At 37.3% G+C, this 18285-nt stretch overlaps 1 protein-coding gene across 7 annotated transcripts in view; it reads left to right on the forward strand.

Annotated features, from left to right (window-relative positions):
* The window catches only part of myripb (myosin VIIA and Rab interacting protein b), a 111742-nt gene that overhangs the window by 32882 nt on the left and 60575 nt on the right, over positions 1-18285 (forward strand). The window lies entirely within an intron of this gene.

Genomic DNA, 18285 nt, shown 5'->3' on the forward strand with positions numbered 1-18285 from the left:
TTTTTTGAAAACACAAGGAACAAAAAAGCTAGCTGACGTGAGTGTTTTTTTTTTTTTTTTTTCGGCAGGTAAGCTCGCTCCCTCTGCGTCTTCTCTTCTCCACGCATGGCTGATATTTGCTTTTCTTGCCTGAATAAAGTCAGCCCTGCAGCGTTGTCAATTACCCAGTTGAAGGATTCATGGAAAAGTAAATAAGCCTCAGCCGGCGCTTTAATGCTCCTTTTTTATTTCCCTCCACGCTGCATTAGAAGAAATGAAACACTTGTGCTTATGCTAGCCCTGGCTTTAATGAATATGTCTTGTAAATAACGTACAGTATATTGCGTGATGACATGACGGGCACTGCCTGAGAGCGGACGTCGAATGAATAATTTAACATTAGAACTGCACCTACAAATCAGGAGGCCGTGATCGATGCTGCAAGTGGATTGGCAGAGTACAGCAGTCCCTCGTTTAACACGGTTAATTGCGTCTGATCCAACTGTGAATGCATTATTTTGGTAGTTAAAGCATAGAAAACCTTTTTACGACCTTCTAAATGTGGGTTATTTATTATTAGAGCCCTCTAAGACACGAAATAACACCCCTATAGTCAACTTTAGACTCCTACTACCCAATATAATAGACATAATAAAAGAAAAGAAAACATAAATAGTAAATAATAAATAATGTGGCTGTAAATGTGTTCTGGTGCTGAGTGGAGGTGGACACGACGTCTCTGACGAGGTTCGATGTCAGAGGTTCAGAGTTAAGCTTGGCGTGGGTTTTGGCTGCTGTTAAAGACCATGTTAAGTTCATTTCCAAAAAAGCAGAGCATAGAAAACCAGTTTACAACCCTCAAAATATGTTTTTAACATTATTAGAGCCCTCCAGACATGAAATAACACCCCTATAGTCAACTTTACACTCCTACTATCCAATATAGTAGATATAATAAAATAAAAGAAAGCATAAATAAGACCCATGTGGCTGCAAATGTGTTCTGGTGCTGAGTGTAGGCGGACACGACGTCTCTGACGAGGTTCGATGTCGGAGGTTCGGAGTTTAGCTTGGCGCGGATTATGGTTGCAACAGCAGCCTGTCTTAAAGACCATGTTAAGTTTATTTCCAAAAAGCAGAACATAAAAAACATGCTTACAACCCTCTAAATATGTTTTTAACATTATTAGAGCCCTCTAGACATTAAATAACACCCCTATAGTCAACTTTACACTCCTACTACCCAATATAGTAGATATAATAAAATAATAGAAAACATAAATAAAACTCATGTGGCTGTAAATGTGTTCTGGTGCTGAGTGGCGGGCGGACACGACGTCTCTGACGAGGTTCAATGTCGGAGGTTCGGAGTTTAGCTCGGCGCGGATTATGGCTGCAACAGCAGCCTTGTCTTAAAGACCATGTTAAGTTCATTTCCAAAAAGGCCTGCTTACAACCCTCTAATTATGTTTTTAACATTATTAGAGCCCTCTTGACATGAAATAACACCCCTATAGTTACCTTTACACTCATATTACCCAATATAGTCGACATAAATAGTACATATTAGTATTGGGAAGGTCCTGAATGTTGTTTTTTTAACTTCCTGTTCTATACAGGGTAGCTATGGTCACTACAGTACATGTAATTTATGCAATACATACATAATATTTGCTTTTAATATGCATGTTTTTGGACTAAAAATAGGCTGCATTCAACCACATAATAGCATTTACTAATTTATGTAATTGCAAAGTTCTGTTTTCATGGGTTATAAAAAAAAAAAAACACATGCCAGACAGATGTCGCGTGTCAAAGTTACTATCTGCTTGAAGTCAGGTGACTTGTTGCCATGGTTACCATTCACGGATGTTTAGCCGCCCCTTTCTCGCTATTTATAGGCGTCCTCTGATTTACTCCTTTGCACTGATTATGATGATTACGGCCCCTGGAGCGCTCGTCACTTGAATGTAAATATAGGTTGGGTTTTTTTTTTTGGGGGGGGGGGGGTATAGTCGGCTTATGTTACCGTATTACTTAAAAAACAATTGATGGCTGTTCAAAGGGTGGGGAGTGCCTCTAATGGGCACATGCTTCGGGCACACCCTCCCACCCCGGCCTAAGAAGTTATTTATTTCGCCAATTAGCTTTTACAAACATATCATTAGATTTCCTGCGGATGTGTTTCCTGTTTCAGCTGTTGATTGTATTTTTTTTTTTTATACCCGTGATCTTTGGTTAGTTCTAATCACCTGCGCCGCCAAAGCGTGCGGGTGTCATTCATGCCAATTAGAGAGCACAAGCAGCTCAACCCCCGGCCTCGGCCGTCTCAGACATCCACTTGGAGAGGCTCATTATGGAACAGCAGGAGGCTCGGCGAGAGGAGGAGGAGGAGGAGGAGGAGGAGGTGGCGTGGGACTGCTTAGCAAACAGCTCTCCCGGAGGGTCTGTGGCAGGCGGCGACTGGGAGATCATTATCGATAGAAATGGTGGCGAGGGCGCCGGGAGCTCCGACTGTCTTCATTGTTAGCGAGGTCCCACTCGGATGGCAAATTTGTAATCCTTAAACCCGCTTCGAGACTTATTTGACTTATTTGTCACAACCGTATCCTTTCCACCCAAGGAAGTCGTTTTGGAAAGTCCACGTCTTTATGTCCTGCGTTCGGTTCAAGCGAGTTTCAGATCACCCACTGCAGGAGTGCATGGACGTCCTCCAAACTGAAGGATGTCGGATTTTGTACAGCAAATCGGCTAAAACCAATCCAGTAGGTCCTCATAATCTGAGACCACCCACCAAGGGTGGAAGAAGACTGACAAAAATGTATATTTTTTAGTTCAGATTTTGGATCAACATTTTCAATAAAAGTCACCACAGTGTTGATAGTGTGTAGGGAAGGGTATCTATTGTGAGATGACCCAGCATACCTTGCGGGTTGTAGATGCGGGTGTAGCTTTGCATGAGAAGCCGTCCCTTAAATTAATAATTTTTATTAAAATTAATAATTCATTAAAATAATGAATTATTAAAATAAAATAATTAATTGTGGTTGACAAGTCTATTATTAATTTTTTAAATGCATATATTTATATAAATTAAGCATTTTTAGGAATTAATTCTAAAATTAAACAATAAAAAAATTTAAATAACTTGTATATGATGCAGGTGTAGCTTTGCATGAGAAGCCGTCCCTTAAATTATTTTTTATTAAAATTAATTACAAATATTTCATTAAAATAAAATAATTAATTATTTTGTGGTTGACAACAGTCTATTATTAATTTTTTTAAATGCATATTTTTATATAAATTAAGCATTTGTAGGAATTAATTCTAAAATTAATGCATAAATAAAAATTCAATAACATTTATGATAAATATAAATAACATTTTAAAAAATTGTTTAAAAAATAAGGTATTTTTTATGCAAACAAAAAAATGTGTGACATTTAATAAAATATCTGATTAATAATAATAATAAATGATGATAGTAAATATTAAAAAAAATAAATGCATCATATGATTAATTGAAAGTAGATCATATTTAGTATGTACTGGTGGGTCTTTTGCTTTTCAAGTGTTTATTATCTTTAATTATTGACTTCCTAAACAAAGAATTAGTGTGAAATTTAATAAAATATCTGATTAATAATAATAAATGATGATAGTAAATGTTTTTTTTAATAAATGCATCATATGATTAATTGAAAGTAGATCATATTTGGAATGTACTAGTGGTCTTTTCAAGTGTTTATTATCTTTAATTATTGGCTTCCTAAACAGACTGTAGCTTTAAATCACACTTTTTATATATTGCATGCATGCAAAACATATTCCATATTCCATATTTCATATTCCATCCAGTTATCTGGCTTGTTGCTTTTCCCCTTGAACAGTTCATTCATCGTCCAATCAAACGATAACATAAAGACTCGTTTTATGGCTGCTTGTTGCCGGAATCCAACCATCTGTTTACTGTGGAACTCACCTGTTGTCCTTTGTGTTTGAACTGGCGTATGTTTGAAACCCCCCAAGGTGGTCACTTGAGGGTTTTCGACTCGTTTAGCTGTTCTGGAATCAGATAAGCAGAAAGAATCAGGCCAGGGAAGGAATTAAGAGGTGAATGTCACAGTGTCTGGAACAAAGCTGACCTTCACTTGCTTCATTGTTATCCCTGGAGGTTATGCAAATGCCTTCTTTATGCCGGGGAAAAACTTTCACAAGATCCCAGCTCTAATTTAAAAGCACCGAGAAGGTGGGTGGGTGGGTGGGGGGCTTTGTTTGCAGCATTAGCGTAATTCACCGCCGCGGTTAAGGTGTTGATCCTGTGCAAGAATCACGTGAAACGCAGCAAAGCTGCAGAGACGTGAGCGTTTAACCATGCTAACGCTCTTATAAGCGGCTAATCTGCTCGCCTCCCACCTCGTATGTGCAGTGGATCCCGTGTGCTTTCAATGTCGGCCAAGCCGGGGGTTGGTTACCGTCTAGCTGGAAGTTGGGAGCTCCTGGCTGCCCGTAATCTATCGGCGGGGATTAGCTGCTGCTCTGTTATTGGTGCGGGGGGGGGGGGGTATTTGTCTGAGTCATGTTGATGTAGTTTGGGACGTCATCACGAGTGTGTGTGTGTGTGTGTGTGTGTGTTTGTGTGTTGGAAGGCCCCGTTTTCCAAAGTGGCGGGGCCATTTTGTGAGTCATAATTAGATTGAATGGATACGCGTTATGATGTTTGTACATCATGTGCCGTGTTCCTGCCTTTCACCATCACTGGACATTTCATTAGGGACCCCAAGCCCCTCAACCCCCCCCCCTCGACACCTCCCGGCACAATCAACCGGTTTGACTGCGGGACCCACTGTCACCATTTACAATAAATGCAATAAACATTGTTATCATGTTATGTAATATGATAAATATGGTACACATTGTCATTGGTTACCCAGCATACCTTGAGGGTTGCTGATGAGCGTATACATTAGTGTCTTAGCCTTATTTTGATAGTGTTCCATTTTGTTATGTAGTTTTTTTTTATTTAATGCTGATAATAATAATAATAATAATAATAATAATGATTATTATTAATCCTTGCCCTGTGATTGGCTGGCAACCGGTCCAGGGTGGACCCCGCCTCTTAGCCTCTAAGCAATATAGAAAATGGATGGATTATTAATCATATATTAATCGTGTGTTATTGTTAATATTGTATATTATAATATATTTCATTAACATAAATATAATAATAATTATAATATACAATATAATAATAATAATCATGATGATAATAATAATATAATTAGAATAAAATGTTAATAATAATCTAATATAATAATAATAAAATGTTAATAGTAATATAATAAAATATGAATATAAATATATATAATATATTAGAATATATATATTTTTATATAATATAAAAACAGCATACACAAAAAGAGAAGTAATACCTTTTTAAAAATCATAACAATATATTATTATATATTATACTATAAATTGTCAAGTGTAGCTACTGCTGGTTACCCAGCATACCTTGTGGGTTATGTTTTTGCACATATATCAGTGTGCAAGCGCTATTTTGATGTCTGCATCGTTGGTATGGTGCAGTTGCGTTGTTTACACCACGAGTGAGGCATCAGTGTTGACGTCAAGTTTGATTCCCTTGCGACTCAAACTCGAGTCATCGGTCTCGACCTTTCTGTCGTATTGTCGCCCCCTTCAGGAGCGTCAGCAGACGACACCCTGCTGCATGAAAACATGAATAAAGGTCACGACCTGCAGTGAGAAGCTTTTCCATTGGCGGGATTTGAGCTTTGGTTTCTTCCGAGGTGTTCCGGGGACAATGGAGGCCGGCAGGTGCCTCCGAGTGTGAGATGTCTAATTAGTCATTAATACAGCTCCTACTTGATGATGTTTAATATAATTAAACTTAATTAGCTGATGGGAATAAAGATACCCAGACCACAGCAATTATTATACCTGGGCATGCTCTGTTCCGAGACACTAGGGTGTGAATACACATATTAATGGATGTAATGTATTCTTTAACACTGTCAGGCTTAATCGGCTAATTCATTGAAACCAACACCCCTCTGTGGGTGTTTTTGGTACGGTCCTGCTGACAATGATACAACTGTCAAGGTAGGATAAAATGGGAACATGTTATATAAGCAGTCTGTGTTTATGGACGTTTCTGATTGTGACACCGATGTGGCTCAACGTGTTGAACCACTTGGAGAAAGCCCGGTGAAAAATACCCCCCCCAATAGCTCACACACCCCCATCTTTAGCGTTCCCGGCTGACTGCAGAGATACCGTCGCCGTCTCTATTTGCAGTAACTTTACCGACAAACAAAACAAAGCGCCGCTCCGCGTGTGTTCCGTCTTGGCGTTAACAGGGATGCATTCCCGCGGCGTTATCTCCTGGCACGCTTTGAACAATACCTGCCCCCCCCCCCCCACTCCACCCCCCCAGAGCTGTTACCTTTGGGTATTTGTTCAGGTCTGCAGTGATTACTTCCGCCGCTGGCCAAATGTCAAGTGCTGTTTTTAGTCGCAGGGAAAAAGCAGGATGCTCGACGGTGATGTTTGCTTACAGTGGGGGCCGGGGGGGGTCCAAAGGTTTTGTTCCAGAGAGGGCCACACACGATATGCTAAACTCCATCTCAGCTTTGTCATATTTGCTTCCCCCCCCCCAATATTTCAGCTTTCTACTTCAATGTTTATCCATTTTATTTATTATTCCAATACTATATTGTTATTGTAAAATTACCACATTTTTATATGAATATTTAACATATTGTATTGATTACATTAAGTAATATTTCTCCTATTATTATGACATAAAAATATTTTTTCCTTAATATTTTAGCTTTAAGCTACTAAAATGACATATTGCTTTATTCTTGTAAAATGGCGAACGTTTTCTAATTTTTTTCCATTTATGCTGTTGTGCCCCCCCCAAAAAATCCTACTATTTTCTTATTATGACTGATAATATTTTGACTTTATTCACATAACATCACTTTTCCCCAAAATCAAACTTTATTTTTTGTTTTGTTTGTTTCTTATAATATTTTTTTACTTTATTCTATAGCATTTGACCATTATGAAAGCTGTGAAATTAAAATATTTTTTTCATATTATTAGGGTTGAAATTATTGAAAATTATTTTCTTATTAGAGTACATTTTTCTCGTAATATTTTGACTTTATTCCTGTAAAATTTCAACTGTTTTGTTTGTTGTCTTGTTGAATTAGATTTTTAGTATGTACCAGACCAGTAAAAAAAATTTTTTTAAAGGCTCCTGGGCCGCACTTTGGCCACCCCAGGGTCTTACAAAAGCAAGTATTACATAATCCGAAGAGGACAATATTAAAAAAATGTAGTTTCTCTCAATGAACCACAGCTTTGCAGTGACGGTAGCACTCGTGCAGCCATAGTGCAAGTTTTGTTTGGGTTTGAGTGGTGAGAGGAAGAGGACGCTTCTCACGGGGGGTGTCATGATGATGATGATGATGATGATGATTATTATTATCCTGGAACTAAAGACTCGGCTTGCCGGAGATGGAAAAACATCCTGATGAGATTTATACGCCTTAAATGTGTTTGGATAAGAAGCTGCAACCTTTTTATATCAGGCATCTTTAATGGCTTTGGCGGAGGTGTTGGGGGGGGTTAGTATCCAGCTTGATTTAAGGCTTCCCTTAAAGTGCCGTACCGCATTAGCTTATAGCTGCTGCCTTTTTATCATAATGGCTTACGGCTGATGAGTCGTTACGTCCAAGTGGAGTCCCACCTGTGATTGATTTTTTTCCATGGGTGTTTGTGTCTGCTGTCCTCCTCTCCTCTTCAATCCACGCTTGCGTCGGGAACCCGGCCAGGACGGAGGAGCTCCACGCTGCAGTGGCGATCCTCCACACTTATCCGCTGAGTCAGACGAGAAGTCTATTTGCGAGCAGGGGGGGGGCAAAGTGCGGTGATGACTGTGCACTAAACAGACAGTTTGCGGGTTGGCCGGCTGGCCGCTCGCCTTTTGCATTCATTCGCGCCACCTGATCTTTTCTCCTCCTTACAACAACATTCTCTTTCCCTCTTTAAGGCGCTCACCTTTTTAAAAATGAAGCATTTTCAAGCAGAAAAATGGCCGAATTAAGTAAAATACAAATGTAAGGCATTCAGAAGATGCATTCAAGGACCTTGTGATGATATGTAGTAGTCTACACTGGCGACAAGAGGGTCCGTCATGTTGCTGTAATGTTCGGTGAGACACACAAGCACCAGACTTTTATCGCCAGGTTTGAATGATAATCCCTAACATGGACCTTTTGAGCCTCTGATGTCACTTCCTGTCTCCACATTTTACAAACACACGCATTCATGGATCTTATGTAGTGTATGTCTTATGTATTATTTTGTCCTATTATGTCCACTATATCGAGTAATAGAAGTTTAAAGTTGACTATAGGGGTGTTATTTCATGTCTAGAGGGCTCTAATAATAAAAAAAATATTTCGGTTGTTAAGCAATTAACTGTGATAAATTTATAAATACAAGTTTGTCATCAATATTTGTTTATATACCTTTCAGTTTAATTATAGTAAATAATAATAAAAAAAAAATAAAATAAAATAATATAATTATAATAAAATTAAATATAAAATAAAATTTTATAAAATAATATATATATAATAAATACAATATATTAAAATATAAATATAAAAATATAATATATAACACATGAAATAATAATACATAAATAATAATAATAATAAATACTAATAAATTAAAATAATAAAAATATTTTTTTTCATTTGAAAAATAAGTGTAAACAGAGAATTGTCATTTTATACTGCATGCTTTACCACAAAGGGAACCGTGTCTGAAAATATGAACAAAAATTTTTTTTTTTACAGAGAATAATTATCGTTTTAGATGCAGAAAATAAAGTTATTACAAATGACAAATTCTCCACATATTCCGGTGCTTCTTTACTGAAGTGCTGTCTGTTGCATTTTTTCCTTTGGCCCCATGGAGGGTTATTTTGCAGTCACACTAGTCCATTTTCTGCATGCTTGTGTGTATGACTTTTATATGACATTGACATGCCTCCAGGCTGTAATTATATTCCTATTTTCAACTTCCTGTTGCTTTGAGGTGTCGGGCGGTGCAAGTTCAAGCAGTTCAAGCTCCAATCACAATATGAATGTGCTAAAAACTGCAGTATTTCCTTATGTAGCAGTACTCTCTCTGTCCTCACTCCGACGCTTTCCGCTCGGTCCAGCCATTTGAAAGCGACCTAATCTAAATATTAGGTCTATCGCGGCGTGCACGCTTCCCATGCGCTGTTCAGCCTAGCGTTGAACGCCTGCCAAGCTCTCCATCTGCAGCTGTGGTCAGGTGAAGGACAGCGGTGGTGCGCTTGTGGGAATCTTGCGGGAGACGGGCGGGAAGCATCTCTCCACTTCATTTGGTCGTTGAAGGCAAGCCATCATTCATCTTTAGCTGCAATTAAGAAAACAGTAGCTGGCCCGTCTCCATTGTATGTTGTCCAGCCAGAAGATGCAGCACCACCAGGAATGCAGTGCTGACGGCTAAATGGTTATTCCTTCTGTTTCATGACGCTAGCACTTATATCATGGGGTGTCCAGACTCAGGCCTGGGGGCCATTTGAGGCACACGGTTGTTTGTTTTCAGTGGCCCGCAGTACAGACAACCGTCAAAATGGAAACAATAATTTTACAAGAATAAAGTCCAAATTTTAAGAGAAAAAGTTGTAATTTCATGGGAATAATATCATATTATGAGGGAAAAAAATTCATTTTAGTAGCATAAAGTTGAAATATTCAAGAAAATATGATTTAAAAATATTAAATAATATATTATATTATATCTAAAAATATATATGATATAAAAATATTATTAAACCAAACAAAGTTGTCATTTTTGTAATTATGAAGAAAAAAAATTCATTTTAGTAGCATAAAGTTGAAATATTCAAGAAAATATTATTTAAAAATATTAAGTAATATATTATAATATATATATATATATATATATATATATATATATATATAATATAAAAATATTATTAAACCAAACAAAGTTGTCATTTTTTGAATTATGAAGAAAAAAATGTCATTTTAGTAGCATAAAGTTGAAATACTCAAGAAAATATTATTTAAAAATATTAATATATTATATTATATATAAAAAATATATATATAATATAAAAAATATTATTAAACCAAACAAAGTTGTCATTTTAGGAAAATTTGGTTGCAGAAAAAGTTAGGTGATGAGAATAAAGTCCAAATATTAAGAGAAAAAAAATTGAAAGTGGTAGTTTTCAATGTATTATTTATTTTTAATATTTTTATTATATATTTTATTTTTTAAATTATTTTCAATCAATTTATTATAATATAATATACAGTTGAAATATTAAAGAAAAATTGTTGTTTTTGTAAAATATGACAAACAAAAAAAATGAAGTTGTAAGAGTAAATATGGGCTTCATACTGAGATAATGTGCTTTTCATATTTCATAAAGCCGAGAAAGATAAAACAATCAAACTATCAAAGTTTTCAAAGACTTAAAAATATGACTTATGAATATGAATGCATTTTCTTTGCAGTCCAGCCTGGAACCCATAGAGAGCACTGTTGTCCATCTTGTGTAATCCAATCAGAATATGTTGTTTTTGTCTTCAATACTGCAGTTTTCATTGTTAAATTCTAACATGTCAAGTTAATTCCAGTCTAGTAGGTATAATAGTACTATAATAGTACTATAATAGTACTTGGCGTGATGTAGGAAGTGGAAGTATTTAAAACTGAGCTCCCTTTAGAGATCACAACAGCAACATTTTGAGCAAATGAATTGATGGTCCTGTCCGTGGTGATCTTTAGTGCTTTTAACGCCCTCGTCTGGACGTCTGGGGTAATTACAGCCTACTTAGCCTACTTTAATTACGGTAATGTCACTCAGGATTTGTCTGGGGTGTATTTTAGGAGCTGCAGTTGAAAGAAGAATACAAGTCACTAGCAGAGGGTTGGGGGGGGGGGGGTACCACTTAGTCCATCTTGTCTCCGTACTGATTAAACACTAATTCAGAGCCGCGCTCAATGACTTGCACTGTTGTTCAATCGGCCGGCTGTGAGGTGACTTGTGAGGCCGGGCCGGGTCGCTGCACAATAATGGAACGCAGCCCAAGGATCCGCTACACCTCCTTATCTGCTTGCCCTTCACTGGCGGGAATAAAATGTTCCAATGGGTTGGCACACTCTCTTTTGGGGAAGACCCGACACTTCATCAGGTGCGCTTGGACGGTATAACGTCATGCAGGACACGCAAAGCGTGGCCTGGGGGCCACTTGTAGCCCGCGGCTGTTTTTTTACAGTCCTATGGCATGCTAAAAACCTGAAAAAAGTCAAAATATTAAGAGAAAAAATAAATGAGAAAAAGATGTTTATTTAAGTAACAAAAATATTTAAAAATAACACAATTTTAGCAGAATAAAGTAGAAATATTAACACAAAAAATTTGGAAAAATCCCCCACCCCCTCAAAAAAAACCCCAATGACTAAAAAAATTAGGTTGTGGAAAAAGTTAGATGTTAAAATAAATAAAGTAAAAATAGCATCGTAATAAAAGTCAGAATTAAGAGAAGAAAATTTACAAAAAACAGCAGAAATGGGGGGAGGAGGGAGTAATTTAATGAGAATAAAGTCAAAATAGTACAAGAAAAAAGTTGTTCTTGTGAGGAAAAAATGGTAATTTAAAAAGAATGCTATAATAATATGAGGAAAAATAACAATTTTAGTTGTAAAGTTGAAATATTAAAGAAAAAAAGACACAATTATGAAAAAAAGGTTAGTCATAATTAGGAAAGGAATAATTGAAATAGTAAAAAAAATAATGAAAAAAAGCTGCAATTTTATGATAATAAATTAAAATTGTAGTAGCATGGAGTTGGAATACTAAAGAAAAAATGAAGTACACATTTTAAATAAATTACACTATTTTTTTTTCAACTAATGTAGTTGTCATTTACTAGAATAAAGTCAAAATACTAAAAATTACCAAAAAGTTGTAATAATGAGAAAAAGGTTGTAAGGAAAAGTCCTATAATGAGAATAGTCATAAGAAGAAAGAAAAAATAAGTAAGTATTAAAAAAAACGGCAAAAATGGATACAAGTAATATGCCTTTTCATCCATATCGCATAGTGTGGCCTTTTATTGTGGCCAGCCACAGTCATGCTATGTAATCAGCATGGTTAGTGCTGCATTGACAGCCATTTTTGTTGCATAAAAGTTTTTCAGGAAAGGAATAACTGTAAGTAAGTGTCAAGTAAATGTAACGTATGCAAATATGGAACCTTACGTAACGTCTGAGTTCTTGGCAATGCCGTGAGGTCGGTACAGCAAGGCCGAGTCGTCGTTCCATAAATTATGAATCGCAAACTTTATTTTTTTCTCTCTACCATTAAGTCCTTTTTTCCTGACACTAATTTCACTCGGCCTGTTCCCACGGTAACGGCGATACGAGCTAAATAATGCTTCCGCCAAGGCGACGATTGCGGCGTGAGCTTTGTACTTGGCGGCCTTGTGCCGTCTCTGCTCGGATCCGTGCTGGGTGGAAAACGTCTGAGAACCTTTCCATCATACTGCCAATTGTATGGAAGCTTATATATGAACCATGTATGTGCTATGACGTAGCAGGAGCCTCAATGCACCTCTTGTTTTGCAGGGGGCAGCTGTACCTAATGTTGTGGCCAGTGGGTGCCCATATCTGACATACTGTGTGCTTACTGTGCAGCATAGGAATATGTGTATATATATATATATTTTTTTTTTCAATTTATGTAGTATTTATTGTTAATAATAATATTAATATTAATTAATAATAATATTAATAATTTTTGTATTAATAGTTTACTTTTTTCACATTTTGTATTTAAAAATTAAAACCCATGTTTTAGAAATCTTATCTTTATGTCAGTTAAATTAATCTAATTTTGTTTTATTTTTAATATTTATATAAAAACTCCTTATAAAGCCTACAAATGGTGGAGTTTTGGTGATATTTTCTTCAATTAAATTAATATATAAGATATCCAAAAAAGATTTGCAATGGTTATATAAAAATATTTTATTTAATGTAATTTTTTTAAATTTAAATCATGTTTTTTTCTCCCTTTGAAAATTAATAAAAATAATTATATGTATATAAATGTTATTTTTCTTATATTTAAAAATGTAATAAACAACTTTATTTCTTTTAAAGCCTTTGACAATTTTTTTGTCTTTATGTCAATTAAATTAATATATATTAAAAAGGAATAGTAGTATATAATAATAAATATTTTAAGGCTGAATTTAGAGCCTATAAATAAAATTAAAATATTTTATATCAACTAACTATGTAATATATAAAATTATTTAAAAATAAAAATGAAAACATATAATCTTAATTTGAATGGAATTGAATGAAATTTAAACTTGAAATAATTTTAAATATTTAGATACATATTTTTTATTTAATACATATTATATATATATTTTTTTTTCTTTTTTTTCCAAGCCCTTTTGTAGAATCTACTTGTCGATCATTTTTCTTTCATATCAAGGCAACGTAGAATCCTGCCAACAATTTAAATGTAAGCCCGTCCAGACGTCAAAGTGTTCCATGGAGGTCTGCTGAGAAGACAGCATTTCTGCTAGCGTCTCGTTGCTTCTCATTAGGAATGTTGCAGGTTGTGAAGGCTCGGAGGCGACCACGGAAAAGGGCTTTTAGGCCCGTGGCTTTTTCGTTTTTTTTTTTTTCCCTTCACGTGAATAGAAATGTGTGGGACACGAGTGCAAGCGTAGTTGTGATTCATCGCAGCCCACAACTGTGAGGCTTCAGGCCTGCAGTGCATCTTCATAAACGGTGCTGTGTTTTTTCCCATGATGCATTTCTTTTTTTTTTTTTTTTTGCGATGTATCACTGACATTTGTGTGTTTTTCATCACAAGCGTAATGTTTGAGGCGACATGCTTCAAGGTATCATCACTCAGCGGCAAAGCCTGTCTTAGTGGAAGGATTAACGTCCAGATAAGGTTTGCTTCATATTAAGCCCCTGAAGCTCCTCTGTTCTCATGCTGACGCACAACGCACACGTACACGTACACGCACGGACGCATCAATGTGCACATCACAAAATCACAAACAAACAAAAAAAAAACAGGAAAAGCTAATCCCTCATTTAATTCCCTCAGTTAATTGGTTCCAGAAAACCTGGTTAGGACTTTCTTGTGTTTTAACATTATTAGAGCCCTCTAGACATGAACCAACACCCCTATAGTCACATTTATACTTGTATCTCCCACCATAACAGACATTATAAGAGAAAATAAGCCATTCCAGGCATATTCTGTGCTTTGCTGTTTTTAGGAATCTAGGACACAAACATCAAAGATGATCTATTTCACGGGAGTGCTTTGCTGTTTTTAGGAATCTAGTACACAAACACTCATCAAAGATTATCTATATCACGGGAGTGTTTTGCTGTTTTTTGGAATCTACTACACAAACTCTCATCGAAGATTATCTATATAACAGGAATGCTTTGCTGTTTTTAGTAATCTACTACACAAAGTCATCAAAGATTATCTATATAACAGGAATGCTTTGCTGTTTTTAGGAATCTACGACTCAAACGCTCATCAAATATTATCTATATCATAGGAGCGCTTTGCTGTTTTTAGGAATCTATACACAACCACGATCTAAATAACAGGAATGCTTTGCTGTTTTTAGGAATCTACTACACAAACACTCATCAAAGATTATCTATTTAACAGGAGTGATTTGCTGTTTTTGGGAATCTACGACGCAAACGCTCATCAAAGATTATCTATATAACAGGAGTGCTGTGCTTTGCTGTTTTTAGGAATCTACTACACAAACTCATCAAACTCTCATCAAAGATTATTCTTTATCACGATACTGCTTTGCTGTTTTTAGGAATCTACGACACAAACGCTCATCAAATATTATCTATATCATAGGAGTGCTTTGCTGTTTTTAGGAATCTACGACACAAACATCAAAGATTATCTATATCACAGGAGTGCTTTGCTGTTTTTGGGAATCTACGACACAAACATCAAAGATTATCTATATCACAGGAGTGCTTTGCTGTTTTTGGGAATCTACGACACAAACATCAAAGATTATCTATATCACAGGAGTGCTTTGCTGATTTTAGGAATATACGACAAAACGCTCATCAAAAATGATCAAAATAACGGGAGTGTTTTGCTGTTTTTAGGAATCTACTACACAAACGCTTGTCAAAGGCTGTCTGCATAAGAGGAGTGTTTTGCTAGCTTATCTTATGAACGATTATCTGTGTAATGCAAAAAAAATAGTAGTCCAAAATGAGCTCTATAACGCTCTTTTTAAGAACCTTCTGCAAAAATGTTGCTCTCTAGTTGCCGTTTTTAGGAATCTACTGCAAAAATCAGTATAAACGGGAGGCTCTCGGGCGTTAGCGGATAAATGGCCGCCGTCTGAAGGGTCAAGGAGTGGAGGTTGTGAAGGTTGACACTCTTCCTGACGGTGAAGTAAACACGCAGCCGCCTCCTCGCCCTCGAGTGCCGCCAAGTCTCTCGCTTGGCAGGATGCGGGCTCATTCATAAGCGGCGCCGTGCGTGTGTTCGTGTGAAAAATATGTGTGAGGAGTGTTGTTTTTTCCGCTGTTCTTTTCAATCTCTTTGCTTGTTAATCACGACAAAGTGTCATAAAAAAAAAAAAAAAAAACGCCCCGATGCGGCCGCAACGAGGAGTGCGTCTGAGCTCATTTTGCCCCACGAATGAATAAAAATTAACTCGGCCCGCAGTTGATTAAGTTTGCAGCTGTGGCGGCCATGTCAGCTTTGGATTGAATGCATTTCATCACACGTTGACAGCCCCGACGGTGTAACCCCCGTGAGTCAATGTCAGGCTGGCGATGAAGGCGACCGCATGATGAGTGTGTCGCTGGCTGTCATCACCGTGGCGGCGTCGGGGGGGCGCTTCATTAAAATGAGCTATTGACAAAGACGAGCGGCCAGGGACGTCTTAGTTCCGCAGCTGCAGTCAAGACCACTTCATGCACAGCCGTTATGACAAACTAATGGCATTAAACGCATCGTAATGTACAAACTCGTACCACCCAGATTGCACAACATTTATGTTTGGAAGAAGAATCTATCTGGCTCATCTGGGCAGCCGGGATTTGCACCGTGGCGCGTAGACATGCATTTGGGATGAAGGGATAGCCATAGGCGCTCGTTTAGCTTTAGCTCGTACATCCAAGGTGACCTTTGCAAGGTGAGAAGTACAGCACAGAAAACCTTGTGGCTTTTTAACATTATTAAAGCCCTCCAGACATGAACTAACACCCCTATATTCACCTTTACCCGTATTACCCAGCATAGCAGACATAATAAGAGAAAATTAATAGCATAATGATGTTGTATTATGAAAGTATATTGCTGTAAATGTGTTCGGGGGGTCGAAGGGGGGGAGGGGGGGGTCGACAGGAAGTGACGTTTTAACCTGGCGGGGATATATTCCCAAATAAGGGATTATTGTCCCTGTCGTGAGGTCATTGAAACCTGCAGTAAATCCTATTGTTCCTTTTTGTGGTGATCAGGTCTGGTGCTTGTGTGTCTCACCTAACATTACAGTAACATTACAGTGACACCTAGTGACCAGTGTAGAATACTACATATCATAACAATGTCTTTGAATGACATGATGAGGGATTACTGTATATGACGTATAGACGTTATGGGTCACTAATAATGGTTTTTTTTTTTTAGCAACTTTGTACAGCGGTCTTTGAATGCACCATATTCAGCTTCAACAGGGGCTTATTTGAGACTTGAAGTCGCGTTGCTTTGGGAGCGAACAATGGCAATTGAAGAGTGAAGGGGAGGGTTCCAGAGCTGAATCTAATCATAATGATTACAACAGTTTATTTTATTGCAAATGTTGATCTGAAATGCCACCGACTACTCTCAGTTCTATCCAAATGGAAGTTGGGAATAACGTCACTTTGGTGAGATAGTGTGTGACAGTAACACGATGTTGGATTCAATTTTGTCCGAGTACAAAAGGAGGAAAATCCTTTTTTTTTTTTTTTATCCACGAGCAAGCCTTAAAGTCTTAATAACTCCGCATGCTTTGAAAAGGACAAAACCAAATTCCCTGTGGAGGAAGCTGGCCAGATACCACATTACCTGTGTGTGTGTGTGTGTGTGTGTGTGAGTGCTTCTATTCGGGCTATCTGAGGACACTTGTCCATGTGAGGGGGTTGACTGCAGCTCCCGGCAGCTATTATTAAGAAAAGAAAAAAAAGCAGCTCTGATATGGTGCGTTCAAGTGCCTTCCAATCTTCCAATAGAACTCCTTGGTTTGGTCCAAAGCCGACATTGCAGAGATCCGCGCTTCTTTACGTCACAGCATAATTGCTCTGAAAGTTCTGAACTCCTGTTTCCATGTAGGTGTAGTGGAGAACCGACCGCATTAATCTCTTCCTTATTGTGGTTAATTGGTTCCAGATCTGATTATAATAAGTCACCGATTTAAATAAATGTTTTCATATTTAGATCATAGAAAAATCTGTTTAGGACTTTCTAAATACAGTTTCTTACATTATTAGAGAGGCTGCACGGTGGTTGAGTGGTTAGCAGCTTGGAGACCTGGGTTCAATTCCACCCTCGGCCATCTCTGTGTGGAGTGTGCATGTTCTCCCCGTGCATGCGTGGGTTTCCTCCCACATTCCAAAAACATGCTAGGTTAATTAGCGACTCCAAATTGTCCATAGGTATGAATGTGAGTGTGAATGGTTGTTTGTCTATATGTGCCCTGTGATTGGCTGGCCACCAGTCCAGGGTGTACCCCGCCTCTCACCCCGAAGACAGCTGGGATAGGCTCCAGCACCCCCACAACCCTCGTGAGGATAAGCGGTAGAAAATGAATGAACATATTAGAGTCCTCCAGACATGAAATAGCACCCCTATAGTCACATTTACACTCCTATGGGGGGTGAGAGGAAGTGACGTTAAGAATTGACATTCAAATTTGACTTTCATAGAATATTGTTGTCAGATAATTCATACCTGCAATAAAAGCCCATTATTCCGGCGATCAGGACTGGTGCTTGTGTATCTTCGCCCAACATTGCAGTAACATTACTGCCACCTGGTGACCGGTGTAGAATACACATCTTTGAGTCTGAATGCCTTATATTTGTGTTTTAGTTCATTTAGCCGTTTTTCAT

The sequence above is a fragment of the Doryrhamphus excisus genome, chromosome 21 (genome assembly GCF_030265055.1).
Source record: "Doryrhamphus excisus isolate RoL2022-K1 chromosome 21, RoL_Dexc_1.0, whole genome shotgun sequence".
NCBI lineage: Eukaryota > Metazoa > Chordata > Actinopteri > Syngnathiformes > Syngnathidae > Doryrhamphus > Doryrhamphus excisus.